The sequence below is a fragment of the Heterocephalus glaber genome, unplaced genomic scaffold, assembly GCF_053883595.1.
Source record: "Heterocephalus glaber isolate CG9 unplaced genomic scaffold, H.glaber_assembly_v1.0 deba00000470, whole genome shotgun sequence".
NCBI lineage: Eukaryota > Metazoa > Chordata > Mammalia > Rodentia > Bathyergidae > Heterocephalus > Heterocephalus glaber.
The window spans coordinates 19,751,698-19,775,273 of NW_028258145.1; the positions used below are offsets into that span (position 1 = coordinate 19,751,698).

The 23,576-nt window shown below is 33.1% G+C and overlaps 1 non-coding gene and 1 pseudogene across 1 annotated transcript; both read left to right on the forward strand.

Annotated features, from left to right (window-relative positions):
* The window catches only part of LOC101701342 (cytospin-B pseudogene), a 42,282-nt pseudogene that overhangs the window by 3,976 nt on the left and 14,730 nt on the right, over nt 1–23,576 (forward strand).
* Nucleotides 5,745–5,851, forward strand: LOC147829803 (U6 spliceosomal RNA). Its single transcript, XR_015448576.1, has one exon. It is a non-coding gene; the product is annotated as a U6 spliceosomal RNA (small nuclear RNA).

A 23,576-nucleotide genomic window follows, 5' to 3' on the forward strand; every position in this document is an offset into this window, starting at 1 on the left:
TCATGTGTAAAATGATACAATAGTTATATGTACCTGTATTATAGTGGAATTCTAATTTAAAGCTTTTAGTGCAATCAATGTGTCATCTTATTAAGTTTGGCTCAAAGTGGTATAAATTGGTTGAAGTGTTGATGCTATGAAGATAATGACAGTGATGATGAATTTGAAGTTGGTAATTATGGTAATGATGTTGCAACACAATATTAAGAACAACAAGAAAAAATAAAGATGCAATCTGGAATAGAGTAAAGTAATCCTTGCCATTGGGGCTATGACAAAGAGAGGGGTGAAAGAAGGGAGAGGGGAAAGAAGGAAGGGAGTGAGAGATAGAGAAAAAGAGACAGAGACTGAGAGAGAGAGAGAGAGAGAAGAAATCCTGATTAGTCAATGCATTAGTCATCTTTCCATCGCTACAACATGCCTGAAATACTTAACTATTAACAGAACAGGTTTATTTTTGCTCAGACTTTCAGATCTTCTGCTCCATGCCCAGTTGCCCTGTTGCTTTAGGTCTGTGGCTGGCAGTACAGCACATTGGAGCACAGTGGAAAGAAACTGCTGGTAGCCTGTGCCAGGTTGCAAAAGTCAGATGATGGGGACATAGTCCCACAGTCTCCTTTCCGGGCACACTGCCAGTGGTCTGAGAACCTGTGTAGTCTTCATAGACTAAAGGGCCTAGTATCCCATAGCATCACCCTGAAGATCAAGCTTTCAACACATGGACCTATGTAAGGCACTCAAAATGGAAAATAAAGCAGTTGCTGTGAAGAATTCCAAGAATTATGGTCTCTTCCATGCCAGAAAAAGTTAAAGATCATTGATTCATGCTGGAAAACGTGTGTTATTGAAGTGAAAGTTTAACAATGACCTGTTAAATGGATGAAATAACTACAGACACTAATACTACTGACATCAGAAGAAAAAATAAAATAAAATAAAATGTAATAACCTCCTCATCCAAAACAAACAGAACACAAAGCAAATCAGAATTTAGCAATAAAACAGAGATAAAATGTATTTTTCTAAAGTAAATGGACGAAGAACGACAGAATTTGCAAATAAAAAAGTCATTCAATCTTTTGGTAGACAATCTGTCATACAGAATCTAAGAAAACATCTCACAGAAGACCATGATAGGCTAAAAAGAGAGGAATTGTTTAAAACATAATACAGTCCAGGAGCATGTTAAGTCCTTGTTCTGTTTTCAAACCTATTGTCACAAATCACTACAGAGAAGGCAGAATTAATCTCTTATGAAATCATAACGCACAAGTTCAATTATTGGGTCCAGAAGTGGGGTGTGGAAGCAACAAATGGTTAGAAAGAAGAAAATGAATTGTAAAAAAAAAAAATCTTTACACAAAAAATAAGTTAAGGCTTCCAAACAATTTAGTAAAAGACATGTAGAAATTAGACAAAAAGAGCTGAAACAGCTAGAAATAGAAGTGTTGATAACTAGAAAAGGCATATTTTAAGACCTAATAAGCTTGTGTATCCTTTTTTTGCCTTATATAATACAAAAGGTGAAATTTTCAGGTGTATCTCTCCTCATTTCCCCTGGATTGACATAATTTTAAAAGCAAAGATACTGTCTTCCAAACATGTAACATGCTGGGATAATTAACTAACTGATTTTACATTGTTTCAATTCATGCTGTTAGTTTAATTGTAATTTAAAAATTGTCATTTATGTTATTTATTCTACCTCAATAAAATCATCTCTTAAATTTTTTCTTTATGAATAAAATCTAAACAACTTCTGAGTTAATATGTGATATTTCTAAGAATAACCATCTTTGCCTCTGTTTCATCTTTGTTTGGTAAAATGATAGAATATTCATGTACTATAATTCAGTTTCTCCCTGTGCCTCATTAGCTGTAATTTAGTTCTCAGTTCCTTTAAATCACTAATTGTTTCAATGATTTCACTATGTGGAACAAACTATTTATCAAATTGTCTCATATCAAATATCTTCTTTAATGCTTGCTCCACTACTATAGAGAATTATAGTAGCTACATGGATTTCTATCATTAGGTAGCATGCTACTGAATTCAATGATATAAACACTACACACACACACAACACACACACTTAGAGCTAGAACACAGGTTGTGGAATGAAGGGGAAAATGAAGATGTGGGCTTCCTTTTTCACAAAGGCACTATCGAGTCCTTTCACCACGCTCAGGGAACCTCTGAAAGTAACGCGCAGTGCAGCTACACTGTGCTGATGCTTGTGAGGTCAATCATGTTGGACTCAGCTTCTAATTCCACAGATCTCTCCTTTCCGTTCACTTCCACATAAAAGGGATTATTCTTTTTTCTCTCAAAGGCAGATTCCTTGTGGTTGACAAATCAAGTAGCAGGAAAAATGGAAGATGGGCAATTTTATTTCTTAGGGACATTCTAAAGTCCTGAAATTATTAAACTCTCTACCATAAGACAGTTCTTCTTGTCCTAAGTAATTTATGGGCACAACACTTTTTTTGTAACAGCAAGAAAGTCGAAGTGGAACATATTATTCACTAGGTTAAAAATAAATTTATTTGCTAAAAATGTAAATGTAAATTAAATATATAGCTTTATGAAAATTAAAAGCAGTAAGTACTTTACTCTTTCCATTGTACATTATTTTGTTTTCTCAAATTATTCTATTAATAATTTAAAGATGCTATAATTATTTTAGTTTTAATGTATTCATTATTCAAACCAATTATATTCCATATGAATTTGAAGTCCATCTATCAAAAGTATGTTTTATATATGAAGGTTTTATTTTGTTAGAAGCATGCTGATCATTAGATTAAAATGGTATTATGAATGAATGTTTCTAAATATCTTAAAGTTTTTAATAATCTCCCAAATCATTTGATGACCAACAAGTTTATTATCAATTACTTATCCAGTTAACCAAACCGTGATATTTTATGAAGTCTAAATTTTTGATGTAACACACTAGTCTTTATAGCTCTGAGATGGGGCTGATCTATATTTTAGCCATAATACATAGAAAGAAGAAAATTTCAAAGGACATTAACAAATGGTGATTTTATAATGATTCATAACAAAAAATACCCAGTAAGTATGATAATAGCCATGTCATAGATTATTTTTTGCATCCAGGTTAAGAACCAAAGTATTGGTATTTCAGATCGTGGTTCTTCTTCACAAATTGTTGGCTTACCAGAATGTAATATATGTTTTTTTCCTTTTCCAAATTTATCTTTTGTTCTTTCTTTAATAACTTTCACAGTACTAGAGAATAGAGAATGAACCGCTCCAGTTCTCTGCTGTAATGCATATAAAATATTAAATTTCATTTTCTGGGTGAGAAAAATTAGATATAATGAGTGTTATACACTTGTCTAAAGCCATAGAAAAATATGTAATAGTTAAAGAACTACTAGAACTGCAGTATGAAGGCTTTTATATATTCATTCTCTTTCTTCCTTTCATCCTTTTCTCCTTTTAAATTATATTATTAATTATTAAATCATATTATTAATATTATAAAATACTTCATGCCAAAAATAGCTCCAGCAGCCCAGGAAGTGATGCTTCCCACTTCCTCTATTTACTCTGTTCACAACCACCTCAGGATTCTGTGCAGCTTGTTGACTTGGTAGATCTGCTTTCCCACCAGTACCTTCTGTAAAGATTTGTTTTCTCCCATTACAAGAAGTCTAATCCCACCGCAGTCAAATAGAAATCACAACTTCCCTCACCTGAGATCTCAGACTGCATAGGTAATTATATTATTTGAAAAAATAATAATACAATCATGTGTTAAATGCTGAAAACTACTATGATGTTTCATGGATAAGGGATTTTCATATCAAAAAGACCCATGTGGATGACCTAAAGATGCAAAAGAGAGAAAGTCATGGAATATCTTTGTTATTCTATGTTGTGTGTTAATCAATAATTTATCACTGTTACAAAATAAAACTTAAAGGAAAAAACACAACAATATTTTAAATACAGTATTTTAAATACAATATTTTAAATACAATGTTTTAAATACAACTTAAAAGGGAAAAAATGGTTTGCTTTGATTAACAGTTTCAGAGGTCTTAATCCATGGTCATTTGTTCCTGTTGCTTTGTTCCTGTAGCAACCTAGTGTATTATGGCTGGAGCACAAGGCCAAGGAGGCATATTAACTTCATGTCATGCAGAAAGTGAAAGAGAAGGAAAAAAGGAAGGACAAATGTCCCAATGTCCCTTCAAAGTATGCATCCCCAATGATCCAACTTCCTTCTATTAGGCTCTACCTTCTAAATGTCCCACCTCCTCATAATGTCATGGGCTGGGAAGCAAACCTTCAGTGCATGGGCATTGGAGGACCATGCAAGATCCACTTTGTAGCCTTGGAAAGCACTTTCCCAAAAGAAAGACATTCACTCACTTCAAAAATATGTCAAGACAAATACAAATTAACAATAGAAATAAATCCTTATGCATAATATGGCATAGCCAACACTAATTTTATATTTTTCATCCTTTTCCCTATAATTTAATTCCATACTTAATCTACTTTATTCTCCACAGCTCCATTATTTATGAATCACTGCCCCTGACTCTTGCTATTTATTCATTTATTTATTCAAGCATTGGCAATTCCAAAATTGCAGCAATCTATAGACCACATATCAGCATGTAAATACCTTTCCATCAGTGACCTCTCCATTCCCAGAACAACAGTTTCTTTCTTACTCCTGTCTCATCTGGTCAACCTTCATGTTATAAATGAAGTCTAAATCTAAGAGCAAAATTAATTAAACCAAAAATTACAACACCTTCCTTGGTTATCTTTTTAAAGTTCACATCTATTAATAGAACAATCAAAACAAACATTGAGCAAAAGTGTAAGAAATAAGCTGGTGGTAGTAGGCCATTCTTAATTCTCCCTTGACAAGATGAGCTAAACTTTTCAATTTAGATCATTTATCCTTTTGGAGTGGAATGGCCACTAGTTTTTCACAGTTCCAGGTGGAGCTACTGAGAATGCTCTAGTTTTGTGATTTAGACAATTGATTGATATCTGGATCTAGATATATTGTTCTTATTCATAGTTTTCCCTTCACTTGGACATTTTTTTGTGTGTGTTCTTGTGAACTTTTAAAATATACAGCTGCATCCTGAGGGAAGCCTTTCATGACCTCTTAAACACAGGAAAGAAAAGCTTTTCTGTCTTTGAGCACAGAAAATTGTAGGTTAAAGCAATATTTTACCAATATTTATTACATAATCTTGTTTGCTTTATTTATCTGTTCTGTATTCTCCTAAAATATCCAAAACAACAATGTTTTTCTTGCAGAGTAACTTTAACGATAATGAACACTAAAGTACTCAGCGCATTGGGGATATTCAATAAGTCTTAGGTAATCTTTTATTATCACACTTCTCATTTGTTATTTCCTGTTTTATGGTAATTTATTTTACAAACTTTTATTGGATTTCATTGTATCCACCACTATATATTACTTCAGGCTCAAAAGAAATGTAGGTTGGAGGATTGTAATGCTAAAAAAAACTTGAAAGATACAATTACCGAATGACAAAAAAGAATAAAAGCAACAAATGTGATACAACACAAGACATTTATTCACTGTAATGTTAGCCATATCAAAACTACTGGAAGACAAAAATAGGTAAAACACTTGAAATCATAGGTATTGGAAAAGATATTTTTTAAGCAGAACCCCAGTCACAGAAGAAATAGCAGCAAGAATCAACAAAGAGTGCTCACTTCAGCAGCACATATACTAAAATTGGAATGATACAGAGAAGATTAGCATGGTCCCTGCGCAAGGATGACACCCAAATTCGTGAAGTGTTCCATATTTTTATCCAGCAAAATTATCTTTCAAAATCGATGGGGAAATTAGATACTTTCACAACAAATAACACCGGAGAAATTTCATGAAAACCAAACCAGCACTCCAAACAATTTCATGCGATATCCTAGAGAAAGACAATGAAGGTCACAACTCCATGAGGGCCAACAGAGAGGAGACACCATGCAAGTAAGGCACTAAAGGGAAAGGGGGAAAAATAAGAAAAGAGCCAGCAACAATAAAACATCATGGCAAGAATGAGTCAATATCTCTCAATTATAGCTATCAATGTTAATGGCCTCAATTCACCAATCAAAAGAAACAGACTGATAGAATGGATTAAGAAGGAAAACCCAGTAATATGATGTATACAAGAAAAACACGTAACTCAAAAGGAAACTCATAGACTGAAAGTAAAAGGATGGAAAACAGTTCTCCATGTGACAGGATCCCAGAAAAAAGCAGGGGTAGCAATCTTATTTGCAGACAAAGTAGATTTCAAACCAAAACTAATTAAGAGAGATAAAGATGGTCACTACATCCTTGTGAAGGGAACAATCCAAGAGGAAGAGATGACAATCCTAAATATTTATGCACCAAATACAAATGCCCCCAATGATACAAAACAAATATTAATGGACAAGAAAAAAAAAAAGTACTAACACAATTGTAGTGGGGGACCTCAACACCCCTCTATCACAAATAGACAGATCATCTAGGAAAAAAATTAACAATGAAATTCTAGAAGTGAACCAAGTTATTGAACAAGTGGACTTAAGAGATGTTTATAGAGTGTTCCATCAAACAAAATCAGAATGTACATTCTTTTCAGCTGCACACAGGTCATTCTCCAAAATAGATCACATGCTAGCTCACAGGGAAAATCTAAGTAAATGTAAAAGTATTGAAGTTATCCCCTGTATATTATCAGACCATAGTGCAATAAAATTGAAGATCAATAACATAAGAGACAGCAGAACACCCACAAACACATGGAAATTGAATAACACTCTCCTGAACAACCAATGGGTCACAGAGAAATTAAAGAAGAAATTAGAGAGTTTCTACAAGTAAATGATAATGCCAGTACAACATACAGAAATCTGTGAGACACAATGAAAGCAGTTCTACGTGGGAAATTCATAGCAGTGAATGCCCATATTAGGACAAGAGAGAGAACTCAGCTAAATAACCTAATGCAGAACCTCAAACTCCTAGAAAAAGAAGAGAATAGCAAACCCAAAGCTTGTGCAAGAGAGGAAATTATAAAGATCCAAGCAGAATCAATGCAATGGAGACTAAGAGAACAATACAAAAACTCAATGAATCAAAGAGCTGGTTTTTTTAAAGAATAAATAAAATCAATAAACTTTTAGCCAAGCTTATCAAAAAAAGGAAAGAAAAGGCTGAAATCCATGCAATTAAGAATGAAAAAGGTGAAGCCACCACAGACCCAGCAGAAATTCAGAGGATCATCAATACTTACTTTGAGAAACTGTACTCTAATAAAATGGAAAACACAGAAGAAATGGACAGATTCCTAGATACATACAAATTATCAAATTTAAATGAAGAAGATATAGAAATTCTAAACACCCCAATAACAATGAGTGAAATTGAAAATGTAATAAAAAATTTACCAACAAAGAAAAGCCCAGGTCCTGATGGCTTCACTGCTGAATTCTACAAGATGTTTAAAGAAGAACTATCACCATTACTCTTTAAACTCATCAAGAAAATTGAAAGGGAAGCAAGGCTTCCAAATTCTTTCCTGGAAGCAAATGTTACTTTGATTCCAAAACCAGGGAAAGACCCAACCCAAAAAGAGAACTACAGGCCAATCTCCCTAATGAACATAGATGCAAAAATCCTCAACAAGATACTAGCAAACAGAATACAGAGGGTCATCAAGAAGATCATACACCCTGACCAAGTTGGATTTATCCTGGGGATGCAAGGATGGTTCAACATCTGTAAATCAATAAGTGTAATACACTATATTAACAGAGTCAAGGACAAAAACCATATGATCATCTCAATAGATGCAGAAAAGGCATTTGACAAAATCCAGCACCCATTCATGATAAAAACGCTACAGAAAATTGGAATAGAAGGTCTTTATCTCAACCCGATTAAGGCTATCTATGAAAAACCAACAGCCAACATCATACTAAATGGTCAAAACCTGAAAACATTCATGCTAAAATCAGGAACAAGGCAAGGATGCCAACTATCACCACTCCTGTTCAATATTGTTCTGGAAACTTTAGCCATAGCAATTAGACAAGAGAAAAAAATAAAAGGAATAAAGATTGGAAAGGAAGAAGTGAAACTGTCATTATTTGCTGATGATATGATACTTTACATAGAAGACCTAAAAAACTCAGTCAAAAGTCTTCTAAACCTAATTGACACATTCAGTAGAGTAGCTGGATATAAGGTCAACACTCAAAAGACAGTAGCCCTCTTATACACAAAAAGCAGACCCATTGAGAGAGAAATTTGGGAAATAATTCCTTTTACAATAGCATCTAAAAAATGAAATATCTAAGAATCAACCTAACAAAGGAAGCAAAAGACCTCTACACTGAAAACTACAGCACTCTGAAGAAGGAGATAGAAGAGGACATAAGAAAATGGAAAGACATCCTTTGTTCCTGGTTAGGAAGAATCAATATGGTGAAAATGGCCATATTTCCAAAACTACTATATAGATATAATGCAATACCAATTGAAATTTCAACAATATACTTCACAGAATTAGAGAAAACAATCCAAAAATTCATTTGGAAGCAGAAGAAACCTATAATAGAGAAAGAATTCTGGGCAACAGAGACATTACTGGGGCTATCACAATCCCCAACTTGAAACTATAGTACAAAGCTACTGTTATAAAATCAGCATGGTACTGGCAAAGAAACAGACCCAAGGATCATTGGAGTAGATTAGAAGATGCAGAAACAACTCCAGACATACTCATCCACCTCATCTTTGACAAAGGAGCCAATCGCCCTCATTGGAGAAAAGATAGCCTGTTCAATAAATGGTATTGGAAAACCGAATTTCAACCTGCCAAAGATTAAAACTAGATCTATACCTATCACCGTGCACTAAACTAAGATCAAAGTGGATTAAATAGCTAAATATCAAGGCAGAAATAGCAAACTTGCTGGAAGATAAGTTAGGTAGAACTCTCAATGACATTGACATAGGAAAAGACTTTATGAACAAAACTTCAGTAGCACGGGAACTAGCACAAAGAATCAACAACTGGGACTTCATCTTACTAAAAAGCTTCTGCACTGCAAGAGAAACTAAAAACAGAGCTAAGAGAAAATCTACAATATGGGAAGAAATTTTTAGCAGCTGTACCTCAGACAAAGGTCTACTATCTAGAATATATAAAGAATTGAAAAAAATCAAACCCCCCAAATTCAAAGACCCAATTCAAAAATGGGCATCTGAAATAAACAGACATTTATCAAAGAAGTAAAAACAGCAAATAAATATATGAAAACATGTTCAACATCGCTGGTCATTTGAGAGATGCAGATGAAAACAACACTGAGATTCCACCTCACCTCACAAAGAATGGCTGCTATCAAGAAATCAACCAATAATCAATGCTGGCTGGAGAGTGGAGAGAAAGGAACCCTTCTCCATTGTTGGTGGGAGTGCAGACTGGTGCAACCACTGTGGAAATCAGTATGGAGATGCCTCAAAGAACTAGGACTAGAAGTCCCACTTGACCCAGCTATTCCTCTACTGGGTATCTTCCCCAAAGAATTAAAAGAATCATACCACAGTGATATATGTGCACCTATGTTTATAGCAGCACAATTTGTAATAGCTAAGATTTGGAAACAGCCCAAGTGCCCATCAACTGGAAACTTGATAAAGAAGACATTTTTTTTTATAAAATGGAGTACTACTCAGCCATAAAGAACAAGAAACTGGAGTCATTTATAGCTAAATGGATGCATATTGAGGCCATACTCTTAAGTGAAATAAATAGGACACACATGTGTAAATACTGAATAGTATCTCTAGTGTGAGAAACTGAAAGTATAAATAATGATGAAAATGATTAAAATGAATAATTGATAATTTGAAATAGGAAAAGGTCCAAAGGTGGAGGGCTGGTGGGAGGGGAAGGGGAAAGGGAAGAAAGGAAAGGATAAATTATGAGAAAGAAAAAAAAAGGAACCAAAGTCTATGTAAATAGGGAAGGGTGGTGGGGGTGAAGGGTGCATAGGTAATGGGGAAAAAAATAAGAACTAAGATACATCATGTTCAGGTACAAACACCGAATGATAAATGTAAATGTATCGTATGCCTAAAATGTACCAATTAATATATATATATATAAAGAATCAACAAAGATTACATTAATATAAAAGCTTCTATAAGAAACCAATAGCCAACATCATATTAAATGAAGAGCAGCTGAAAGCTTTCCTCTAAAATCAGGAATAAGACAAGGATTTCACCATTACCACTCTTGTGTATAGTCCTTGAAACACTAGCCAGAGCTATTAGATGAGAGAAAGAATTGAAGATGGATAGGAAAGGAAAAGTTAAATTATCACAATTTGAGGATGACACAGTCCCCTACACAGAAGACTCCAAAAACTCTATCAAAAGAATTCTAGAATTAATAACCAAATTCAGTAGCATAGCAGGATACAAAGTCAACACTCAAATATTAATAGTGTTTCTGTATAGCAATAGCAAATTTACTGAGAGAGAAGTTAGTGAAACAATAAGTTTCACAATAACATCAAGAAAACTGAAATATGGAGAAATTAACCTAATTATGGAAGTGAAAGAACTGTACGATGAAAACTATAGTTCTAGAAGTGATGTCCCTTGCGGTACAGTGCTTTTTGAAAATCTTACAGAAGTGGGTCAGCTTGGTGAAGGTGACCTGAACACAGGAGACAGACTGGAGAGGCTGTGGGCACACCCAGTCTGTATGCCTATGTAGTGTCAGTCACATCAGGCTGAGTGATACTTGATAGCAGAGACTACTTTTCCTCCATTCTTATTTTTCAGTATCTAGTATTTGGCATAGTTTCTGGCACTAGGCATCTGCTTGTAATATAAATAAATGATTGATTTGAAGACATCCGGAAGCAATATCATGGTACTAAGATAGATTCTCTTAATTCATTTCTTGAAAGATGGGGTAAAACAATCATTCGATATATTGCATCAGTTGGTTGACTCACGTTTCTTGTTTAAATTATTATTACTTTATTCTAATTAATCTAATTGAATGAACTACCTATTTTCTTATAGGAATTACTAAAACTACAGAGAAACATCAAAACAAAATTATTTTGCATGATATTCGTTACAGGTTACATACTCAGAAATGATTGTCTTTCTTCCCTTTGCATGTACTTCTTCATTTGCAGTTTCTTAAAACATTCTCAGTACTTGTTGATACTTTCTTTACTTTTACTGTTAGTATTTTATTGAAAAACACAGAAGAGTCACAAATACAATATGAAAAATACATTCCTTCCACACTTTTCATGTTAAAATATTTTTGTTCTTTTTCCTCACTGTGTGTTTGCATGTGTTGATATGAGTGCAGTGGAAAACACTAGTAAACAATTACAATAATTTAAAAACATAAAACTGCCCAATTATCACCTGGAATCATTACCTTAAGGAATTTGCTGGTAGTTCAATAACATAGCATAAGAAATATCTAGGCAATATGAAGGGAGAGTCCAGGGTGGGAGTCTTTCAATTGTTTTCCTTTACTCTGACACAGATAAATGGAGAATAAATTTGTGTAACTTGTAGATAGATGGAGTATCTGCTTCTGAAAAAATATATTCCTCCCCTTTAAGCCAGTCATTGGCTGGCAGGGTCTTTCCGATCTTTTCAGGTTGATAGTCATGCAGTACAGGAACCATACATTGCTGGCTTTCCCCTTCAATCTACCTCCCCTCTGACTTCACACGGCTTAGCACTGCCTAATCATTTATTTCTGCTTTATTTTGAGTTTGGAAGAAATAATCGTAAAAATTTTGGTGGGTTAGTTCCCCTTTCTCTGCTTCCCAGACACATTTTTGATAATTCATCCTCAGGTTATTTTATATTTATTTGCCACTGATCAGAATAGGCTTGAGTGGGGTTTAAAGACCACAGTAAAATACTTTAAAGCTCTGACTTTACTTGCATAGAGTATATAAGAAATGTCATCTCTGAGCACAGGCAAAAGTTCACAAAGCCAACAACAAACAAAAACAAAAGTATAGCCAAGAATCTTCCAAATTGCCAAATGTGTTCTCCCATGCAATTGGATTAGGGTTTTTCTTCAGGGAAGTATTTCTTTTCTTTAATTTTCTTTGTTTCTTTTTTTTAATGGTGAATTGAATTTTGGAAGCATGAATATTATTATCTATTCTCCTTTCCCAAAACTATATGTATATTCATGGAATTTATGTTTAATTTAAAGCCTCAAATAAGACCTGAAATAAAAATAATGTCTATTTTTTAAATGGATATACAAAATATGCATTTAAGTGTTCAATGCAATGTTTTCTTCAGAAAAGCTTTTGAATTTTAATCGAAGATTCTTCATGAATTTTAACAACATAAATCATGCTTTGCTACTGCCTTTACTGTGGTTATCTGGAATAATGGACAGTGAGGTGTGCTAAAGAGCATATATTGGTCTGTCGACAAGGTTGTACTCATAAAGAAACTGAATATTGTTCAAGTGAGAACTTGAGGCTCAGAGTAAGATAAATGAACTTATTCAACAGAATTGGGAAAGAATTTGACAAGAAACTTATCAAAAGGAATAAAAGAGTCATAACAGCTGGCAAGGAAGAAAGGTAAGAAGGGAAACAAAAATATTTAGAATCTAATTTTCCTCAGCTAATATGAATTCTTAACATTTTTGGTAAGTCTGTCACCTCATTTAGATGCAAAACATACCCAGAGAGCATGTCTTAAAATGGATTAATATAAAATAAAATCCAAACTGTGAGTCTACTTTATTCGGAATGATAGGTTGAGTGCATAAATATATAAAAGTCTTTATTAGCAGAGTTGAATTAATAGAGTGATGAAAGGGGACAACAGTGGCACCAAGAATTATGAAAACTTGGTACTTGGAACACCTATCTGACTGAATGGTTTTTTAAAATGTTTCATTTGTATCTTAACTATTTAGAAACAGTACCAGTCCTTCCCTGCCACCTATCAGTTTCAGAAGCTGGTTTCCTATGTACAGAAGAATTTACTTTGACACTTCCTAAGACTTAATCTAGACAGTACAGTAAAATTTGAAAATAGCCACTGAGCAGGATTCACTTAAGGTCTAAATTATTCCTTGCTGCTGAAATTGCAATCTTATTAATGTCCAGCTGAAAACACAGTGCTTACAAGTATCTAGACCCAAACCCAAGATTTCTTCTTTATAAAGACTACTGAACCAATTGTTTCAAATACCCAGATAATTTGTCCTCATACTGTTCTTACACGAATAAGTTTGATGCAGATATTAATGAATGACTGAAGGGCACACATGTATTTTCTAAGAAGCATAGAATCTTTATTCCACAAAATATAGTGAAGTTACAATATATAAGTAACAATAATGGGAAGGATTCCTATGTTCATGTCAATAGTTCATTTTTTCACTATTCTTTTGAAAATTTGTTACCTACATTAGACACATAAAATCTTTATGCTGAGAACTGAAGGCAAGGTGGAAGAGATGTATGTTCATTGTAACTTTAGTTTGCTTGAAGCCTCTCATTTGTTAATTCGTGGGTCAAATGTGACAAGTGGGAGGAGAAAGAGCATTGTTTTTCTAACAAAGGAATAGGTTAAGACAAAACTAACTGAGTGGGCTTGCAGTGTCTAAGCTTGAAAGTACCAAAAGTGTGAGTAGAATATCCATGAATTAGAATACCTGAATGTCAATGAAATACTAGGACTGAGGAATGTCCCTTCATCTTACAAGAAAAGCTGTCTCTGAAATGTGAACATATATGGCCTAGCACCTGAGGAAGTTAGTTTGTGGGGAAAAGGAAAAATCTCCAGGAGGAGTGGATACAATTGAGAACTCTGTCTTCTGACAATCCCAAATAATTCTAATCTTCTAATCCCAAACATGGAAACAGGGGACTAGCTGGGTCAAATGGGACTTCTAGTCCTAGTTCTTTGAGGTATCTCCACACTGATTTCCACAATGGTTGCACCAGTCTGCACCCCCACCAACAATAAAGAAGGATTCTTTTCTCCCCACACCCCACCAGCATTTGTTATTGGTTGATTTCTTGATAGGAGCCAATCTTTCAGGGGTGAGGTGGAATCTCAGTGTTGTTTTCATCTGCATCTCTTGAATAACCAGTAATGTTGAACATTTTTTCATATATTTATTTGCTGCTTTTACTTCTTTGTCTGAGAAATGTCTGTTCATTTCGGATGCCCATTGTTGAATTGGGTCTTTAGATTTGGAAGGTCTGAATTTTTTTCAGTTCTGTGTATATTCTAAATAGTAGTCCTTTGTCTGAGGTACAGCTGCTAAAATTTTTTTCCCACATTTGTCTTTTAGCTCTGTTGGTGGTTTCTCTTGCAGTACAGATATAATTTCTAGCTGTCTATCCTACAATACTAGTAAAAAATTAGAAGCTACATTTACTGTAGTAAATGACTGTATTGCTAATGTAAAAACTTAGATATTCACCAATATTCAGTGGCTAAATATAGTGCAAAATTAATTGGAATGGAGATATACTATATGTAATTGTCCTGAACATAACTTTTAAAGAATTGAGTACTTTTTCAGAGAATTTCAGAATTGGCTAAATGCTTGAATAACTGAGGAAAAGTATTTCACTTAAACTTAATTTTTGTGTTCTATGTTGTCTACTAATTTTTTGTAGCATTTTCTCAATCTGGAGTTTAAACTGCGGTAGCTCCAAATATTTGCTACCTTTTTCTCATTATGTATGTGAATTTTGTTGTAATAAATGTCTAACATTTTCTTTCAGCAAAATTATAAATTCTTCATGAAATTAATAGTGGGTGTTGTACTTAACTTAGTAAAAGGATACCTAAATCTGAGCAGTGTTACTATATTTCTGTCTAAAAACAAAATCAGTTTGCATAAAAACACTAATTCATCAAGATGTAATAAAATATATGAAAAGACAGAAAAATGGATAAGTCTTTCACGAATGTCTCTTTCACATTCACTTCAACTAAAATCCTTTACTGTTGTTGTGGAAAATATTGAGTATCTACTAAAAATAGATTAAAATCTAATTATTTATATTCTCAGTAGATAATGAATGCTTTATTAATACTATAGTATATTTCAGTTATTTCAATGCATTCAAAATATTAATATTATCCTATAAAGATATTTATACATGTTTTATTTCAGTAATTGCTCCTATATTTTATATGTAATTTTACAAATACCGGTTTCAATTAAGACATGGATTAGTATTATACTTTAGAAATATAAGATGTATTTCATGAAGTGTAACAGACCCTCGACATATGACATTTTGATAAATTTATTAAAATTGGAATAGATTTTAGAATAGTATTACTATTACTGTCTTCACAGTTTATAATAACCAGATTAATGACCAATTTACTGAGCTTACTGGGCAATATAAATTATTTAAATATTCCCCCCAAATTTTCTTTAAGTTGTAGATGAAAATTATAGTTATTGTTCTCATATTATAGTTGAGAAAATGAAATCAAAGAGATTAAAATTCTTCCTTGACATCACAGAGAGAATGAAGGATGCAGTGGAACCTGGCATATATCTGTATGTGTTTGTAGTCACTCTCCCATCAAGAGTAAAGTAAACAAATTTGAAAAAAATAGAAGCAGCAAGTTTGAGGCATGGCTCTCTTCCAACAAAAAACAGAAACAGACAGAAATACAATATACTGACACACTTTTCCCTACTGCTTTTTAGCCAGTAGGGTAAAAACACATTTTAATATCCTTCAATTCTAGAAGTTTATGCACTAATCCTTCCTAATCTTAAAACTGGGTGAGCTAACTCTCCAAAGGAACTTAATCTAGAACTTGATTTACATTCCTTACTCTATCATCTATCACTGGGAAGCTGAGGGTGGTCCTCCAATGAAATGTGAATTACCTTCTCATAGGTAACAGATTAAAAATCTAAACTAGTTTATGTAAAGGATGCAAGGTCAGCATCTTAATGTACAATTGATAACAATAAGAATGGGAGACTAAGCTGAGCAGAGAAATAACAATGTTAGTTCAATGAAAAAATATTCATAACATTAGAAGACATTTCAACATTTCATGGCTCAAAAGTAGTTCTTCTGAAAATATTTCCTTTGTGAAACAGAACCAAACTTCTCAAAAGCACCTATATAGTACTTACTTTATTAATAAGATGAGTATGAAACAAAAATAAAGGAAATAAACATATCACAGTCAAAATAAAATTTCAATTCAAAAACTGAACAATCTTAAATGTGTATCCTTGCTAATATATTGAATTTGAGAACTTATTGAGAGTATAGGTACATATTTTAAAAATGGAATGAGAGAGGAGGTACCATGGAAAATGAGTCCCAATTATATATCAAAATACAGACAAAATAGTTATGAAACAGCAAATGAAAACATTTCTAGATATTAGCTTACAAATTTTACATACAAAGTTTTATACCATTCTGAGCAAAGGTAGTCATCAGAAATTGTCAAGATAGGTACTGTGAATAGTTTTGCTAAACTACTATAAAATTTTTTTTATTTCTAAACAAATCAAGTCTTACTTTATTTTATTTTCAGATTTCTATTATTTACCAGCCTCTTGAATATGCTCCCATAAGAATATATTTTTGGTAAATAAAAAGTGTGGGATGAAGAGGGGTTCGGGACTACACCAGACCAAGTTGTTATAAAGGCCTTTGGTTTTCTTTTTGAGGGGTGGCTTTACTTTATTGGTACATTTTAGATATACATAATGATCACACTCATCATAGGGAATTTGAACTGGTACATAATATATCTTGCTTTTATTTTTCCCATCCCCTCCTCCTTTAACCCTCCTTCCCCTCTTTTACAAAAGCTTTGCTTAAAATTTATAATTTTGAAATTTTTCCATTAAAAAGCATTAAATTCAGCTTAATCTCTGGTTCTCTTTTGTATTAATCCATGTAATTAGTAGGACAAAAACATAAGGGGAAACTATTTGGACTACAAGTTTTATTTTTCCACTATACTATGACTCATATGAGAAGAAACTAAAAATATAATTCTCCAAAAAGAGAAAATAGAAGATTACAACATGTAATTAACTTTGCTATAAAATTATCTAAAAATATTCACAGCATTACCAACCAATAATAATACAAAATTATTGAATAGAACAGTTGTTTTTAAAAATACTTAGAAGATCTTTTTTCTCAAGTTGTAATGTACATTATTAACATTTGTTTTTTGCTCTAAAGTAGGATATTTCTTATAGAATATATATTCATTGTTAACCGGATTTAGTCATGAATCCTCTCGCAGATTCTTATCACCTCTTCTCTCAGATATTTCATAAGGTTTTTCAAGCTTAAGAAACTAACATGCTTACACATTATCTCTGCCTCTGATTCTATATTTTGTCAATGAGTACCTGTAAACTTATAGTTATTTAAGACAGAGCTTGAAATAAACTTTCCATATCCTTACTCCATCATAAAGTACCAAACATCTTACATTCAAATTATAATCTAACTCTATCACTTCTACTTGTATCCCTTGCCTTGCACGTTATATACCCATCCACTTTGATTTTTCTAATATAATGGCCAGAATAAATTTTTTAAATGAAATAATAATTTTTGAACATACTTTATCCTATCCTTGTCTATTTAAATGCTGCCATAGCTGAGATTTAAGATTAAATTTCCCTCCTCAGAGTCCTTCTTTGATTTTCAAATCAATGGAAACTCTTCCTCCTAATGTCTTTCATGTTACCATGGAGCTTTTTTTTTTCAGAATGTTTATCAGCTTCATATACTTACCTCACAGCACTTTCCAAAATTTATACACATTGCTCTCTGCAAAGTGGTCAAGGCAGAAACGTTGACTTTCTTCTCCTTTGTTTCACTTTTCTTAAACCTATTCATTTTATCACATCCTTCTCTGTTAAATTGTGAGGTTTTTGACAAAGGGGCTTGTATTTAGGGTGATCAGTGCATGTATCCTTGGAGCAGAGACTCACTAAAGTGGGACTAATACACGATTGGAATTTATGGGGAGGGACAGTGCTAGAGATTGAACCTGAGGCTTTGCACACAATAGGCAAACGCTGACTGAGCTGCAACTCTAATCCCAATTGACAATTATTTTATTTTAAATTTCCATTAAACAATGTTTCAAATGTCACAAAATTGTTTTAAGAAAGATATTAAGCTAATTGTGAGGAATGATGGCATGCATTTAATGGTTTGAGAATTAGCAATTTGAAACTTACTGTTTATAAACTCTTGATAGGATTGTCAACAAGCTAACATCTTTAGCAGATCAATCCAGGGCATTTTGGTCCCCTTTACAAGGATCCTTGGATATATTTTATGAAAGAAGAAGAAACAACTATTTTTGCAATCTAATAGTTTCCAGGATGGAGGAAGAGCGAGATGAAGCGACAATCACTGAGAACAAGGAAGTGACAGCACAATTTTCTCTTCTCTTAAACTCTATTGGATAGAAAGATTATATAGTTACTCAGTTCATCTCGTTTTAAAATTCTGGGATGTATTGCCTTAATTTTGAGTAAATCTTTAGTTGATAGAAGCAGATGCGCACCAAGGGAGAGAAAGCTTCTATATTGCCACTCGAAACCTTTCTAAACATCAAGAAGACAAGTTTAATGGCACCGAGCACAAATCATATGGTAGGAATCTATCACCACTATTTAAGAAAGTAAACCAAAGGTGAAGAAAGTCTGGGTTTCTGTTGGCCATTTTTCGGAGAGCAATCCTTTTCCTACCTGCCAATTTGTATAGGCAACAAATTACGAGGGAAACAAAATAATCGTAACCACACTTTGAGTGCCAGATGGAAAAGAATCAGAATCTTCCATTTGTGTTTTGCTTCTTGGGTATATTTAGGGAAATAATTTACCTAGGCATAGAGTTTTCACGATCCTTTATTGGACGTGTAAGTAAAAATGTTCTTAATATCAGTTCATTACTTGCTCCAATGGCAACAGCGTCATCATTATACCCCTGTGCTGGTAGAGAATATTTAACTTTCATTCATATGCAACTCAGTTTATGGTACTTTTAGCCACTGAAAAGATTACACTATATTTTATTGTAAGGTTAATTACCAACAGCTCATCAAGGGCAGCTGCAACATCTTTCAATGCATGAATGGTGGGATACATGAGTACAGTTTTGTCCATTACCATGGTTTGTTGTTACATCAGCTCTATCCCCAACCTTTGGTTTTCAGTTACTGATATCTAATGCAGAAGAAAATATTTTTTCTTATTTTTCTCTAAAGGGAAAATTTATGATCTATATGTAATATTTTCTATATTCAAAGAAAATGTTACTAACCCTTACATTAACCCCCAAACTTGAGCTCCATTTCTCTGAGTTGTTAGCCCCATTTTCCAGGACATTGTGTGGGAAAGTATGAAAAGTCATTACAGGCAGCTGAATGCTTGTATTTTAAAGGAAGTTATATATTATAGCAAAAAGAACATAAATTGAAATTGATTTGATTAAAGATAACCCACATAACATAACACCCACAGACTAATGATGCTGCTTTTTCTTTAGGGACATTGCTGTGTTTCAGTTTTGCTTCACTAAATTGAAAAACACTGTCATGTTGGTAGTAAATTCTGAAATGTGTTACTGAGAAAACTCTAAAGGCCATATAGAGGCCAGGAGATCATGTATATCAACAGAAACAAATTAGATGTAAAGTTTAAAAATCAGCTTTCATTACAGGAAACTTTGAAAGAACATCAACATTTCATCATTTTTTAATACTCTATTTTAATGACTCAGAAGATGACTCCACTGATATTTAGCTGCTGAAGGAGGTAAATTTAATGGTGCTAAGTATTTCAGAGTTCAAGAATATTTGGACTATGGACTACTGCACAATAATTGGAATTTACTCCGAATGATTTTACCTATCCCTATTTTCTAAATGAGTGCTTAAAACAGGCTGGTAAATAATTTCAGTGGAATGGTTTTAGAAACTAGTCAAATGACCAGCCATATTTTACCACCTGAGAAGATCACTGTTAATGATGCCTAGGTGAAAAGCTTGTAAATGTGTGTAGGGTGGGGTGGGAATATATGTGTATGTTCAAATATTATACTAAATTTGATGATTAAGTCATCTTAAGAAGAAAGGATTGTTCTGCTTGCAGTTTTCTAAATGGTGTAATCAATACAAATGTCACAAGCACTAACAGAACAAAGGAGAAGTAGACAAGTCCCTGTCCTAGAGATAAATTCCTATAAGCCAGATACCAGAAGGAAATGTGGATGTATAAAGATTGTTAAGTACAAGCTGAAGACAAAATTGCTGGACTCATTTCATCAAAACAGGAGAATATGGAATGATGCATCTAGACAATGGCTTGTCAGTAAAAATGAGCCCTAACTCAAAATATAATGAATCTTTGCCATTTTTTTAGATGAAGAAGTGAAAAATCAGTTTTATATCTCCTTAAATATAAAAAATCTCAGGTTTTATTCTCAATTTGTTATAGACTTTTTGCAAGATCTTTGGCTAGAATTTCATTGTCAATTGTGATTAAATGTATTTTCTTACATAAAAATATATTCTAGACATTATTCAAATCTCCCATAGTTTTATATATATTTCCCAATTTCATCTATATGTAAACTTACATTTCTATTAATAAGTTGAACTCTGGTAATTGTTGAATTTTTTTACTGCTGTAGAAAAGTTGTTTTTTGCACCTTCTCCTAAACATTTTGCGAAATCTGTGTGGTTCCTCATTGGTACATTTAAACATTTCATAAAATTTTTCTGATTTCCCATTATGTACAGATAACCAAAGGTTGCAGATTTCTCCTATACTGTAACAATGTTTTAGGGATAGCTTATGCCTCCTATTCCAATTGAGAGTAAAGTTCCAGAAAAATAGTTCTACCCTCCCATTAATTTAACCTCTAGTTCAACTGTCCTCATTTCTTGGCAGTTTATCAAACTTCAGAATGACAATAATTATAGTCCAAGACAATAAGTCACCATGTTAATGAATGCATTCATGCCCAATAGCTTCAAACAAAGCAATGAGTTCAGAATAAAACAGTGTAGTATAATTTTACTCTAAAATTCCATTTTAGGTAACATGACATAATAAATAAAATAGTATCCCTGCCTTTCCAGCTATTCCAAACATTGTCCATTTATGTTTGTAATTTCTTCTGCAATTTTAAACTGGAGACCCTGTAGGTACTTCTATAGTTTCTTCCTTTATCTTATCTCCTAATATAATTCAAAAATAACAGTTAAGACAGCATGCAATGAAATGAATAAGTAAACCACATACTTAAAAGTACAGAGAGAAAAAAATAGTAAAAATTTCTTTGTCAAAATAATAGCAAAGAATTCCAAGATGTAGTTCTCACTAAAATAGTCTATTTGCTATTTATTTTCCCAGTTGATCAATTTCTCAGCCCATAAATTTCTTCAGTAACAATGACTTATCCTTTGCTTTATGTTTTGTCCCTAAAATGTCATTTTGGACATTTGTTATTTCTTCAACTCCTTGATAGTGCCCCAGTTTATGAAGCAGCATATGATACTTGGTATAGTACTTGTGGTCTCTCTGCACAAGTGAATAACAAATTCTAAAGATTTGGAGAAGAAAGGAGAAAAGAATGTAATGTTCCACTTTCTGTATAAGTTTTAAACTGTGTTCTCCAATGCAGGTCAGATATTGAATATAATATTTTAGCTAGGAACAAATATAGCCTCTGTTAAATATTTAATTGAATAGTAACTGATTCAGAACAAAACAAATTATTAAATTTTCTTAAGCCTTCAACAAAAAAGGTGTACACACTAGAACTGACAGTGGAAATGAAGAACCCAGCAATGATCAGGTTAGACTCGATTCAATGATGCTTGCAACACATTAAGGAAGACTGGCATTTTTAAAAAAGGTTTTTGCTTATTTTTAAAATTCTTATCAACATTTTTGGACACAGAAGATTGAGAGTTTTTAAAATAGTTTTTAGCTAGGTTTATGTGGTTTTTCTTTGGCTATCCTATGCACAGATTAATGCTACTTTGTCATTAAAAGGATAGAAAAGTGATTCTCTATCATTTATTTACACATTACCAGGAACAAATCGATATTATTCCAGTATTGTGCCTAGGCTCTTTTCTCTATATATCTAACTAAACTCTACCACCAGATTATTTTCATGATAATACATATTGATAACTCAAATTGTGATGAATTTTCTAAGTCACTGAGTAAGGTAGGTAACACACACTTATGAGATAAGAAATTCATTATGCAAGTAGACTAAGGTACAGGAACATGTGTATGAGATTTTCATAATGCAGAGAACTGTATATTAGAAAAACCAGCCTATATTCACTAAAGAAAGCCTATACTTGAAAATCCTTGGTAATAGGATTCAGGTTGGCATGGGAACCATGCAAAATATTAGCAATAAACAGGAGAAACTAATGTATATTTCAAACGAACATAAAAGAAATATAGCTCAGGAGATAGGGAGCTTTAGAAAGAAAAAAGAACAAATTGGGTAAGTTTATGAAAAAGGAGAACGGTTTACAAAGGAGAGTCTTGAAATATTACAATACTAACTAAGCATGAAAATGGAAAGACTGACAGCAGTACTGCCCCAAAATAGCTTACTTTAAATATTTTTAGGAGCTTATCATGAGCCAGGTATCTTATGTTTTATGAAACATTACAGAATCCAGAAGAGTGAGAAAACTTAAGTCCTTTATTTAATAACCAGAGTGATATCTACCAAGAATGTCTGATCCAAGAAATTCTTGAGCACTTAAAAGCGTGGCAATAATAAACAAGTAGAAGAAAATTTTCTTCAAATTAATGGAATAAGGACAACAGACATGACTGGATATGTAAATACTTTTACTAAGTTTTAATGTAATGGTTATTGTGGAAACTGTTATGAAAGCTAGCATGAAAGAGCAAGTGCCAGGTTTGTATGGAGTTAGAGCTCTTGGAAAAACCCCTGTCAACATACACACAACTAAATGGTAGCTAAGTAGGAAACAGTAGTTAGATGTTGAGCTGAAAACACAGTAACTTCTGAAGGAAATCATTGTCTTCAAAAGGCTGACCTTGGAATATATTTTTTGAACAAATAAATGGTTTCATGGGAATGAAATTGACCCACTTATTTTTTACACCTTGGCAAATCACCAGACAGCATGTAAGGAGTGGATCAACGAAGTAAAGTTAGGGTAGCTTCATGCTCAAGATTTTAGTCACATATGGAAAGAGTTATTTAGAGAGAAGATGAGTAGCATTTATAGCTTGGGAATGACAGAGATAAGATAAAAGAGAATAACAAATGAAATTGTGCAGATTGTAACATCAAAGTAGGTCTTAATTCAATTCCACCACTCAGAGAGGACTGTTTACTATTTGAAATTCCCATGGAAGAAACCAAGTTTCTAGTGTAGCAATAAAGACATGAG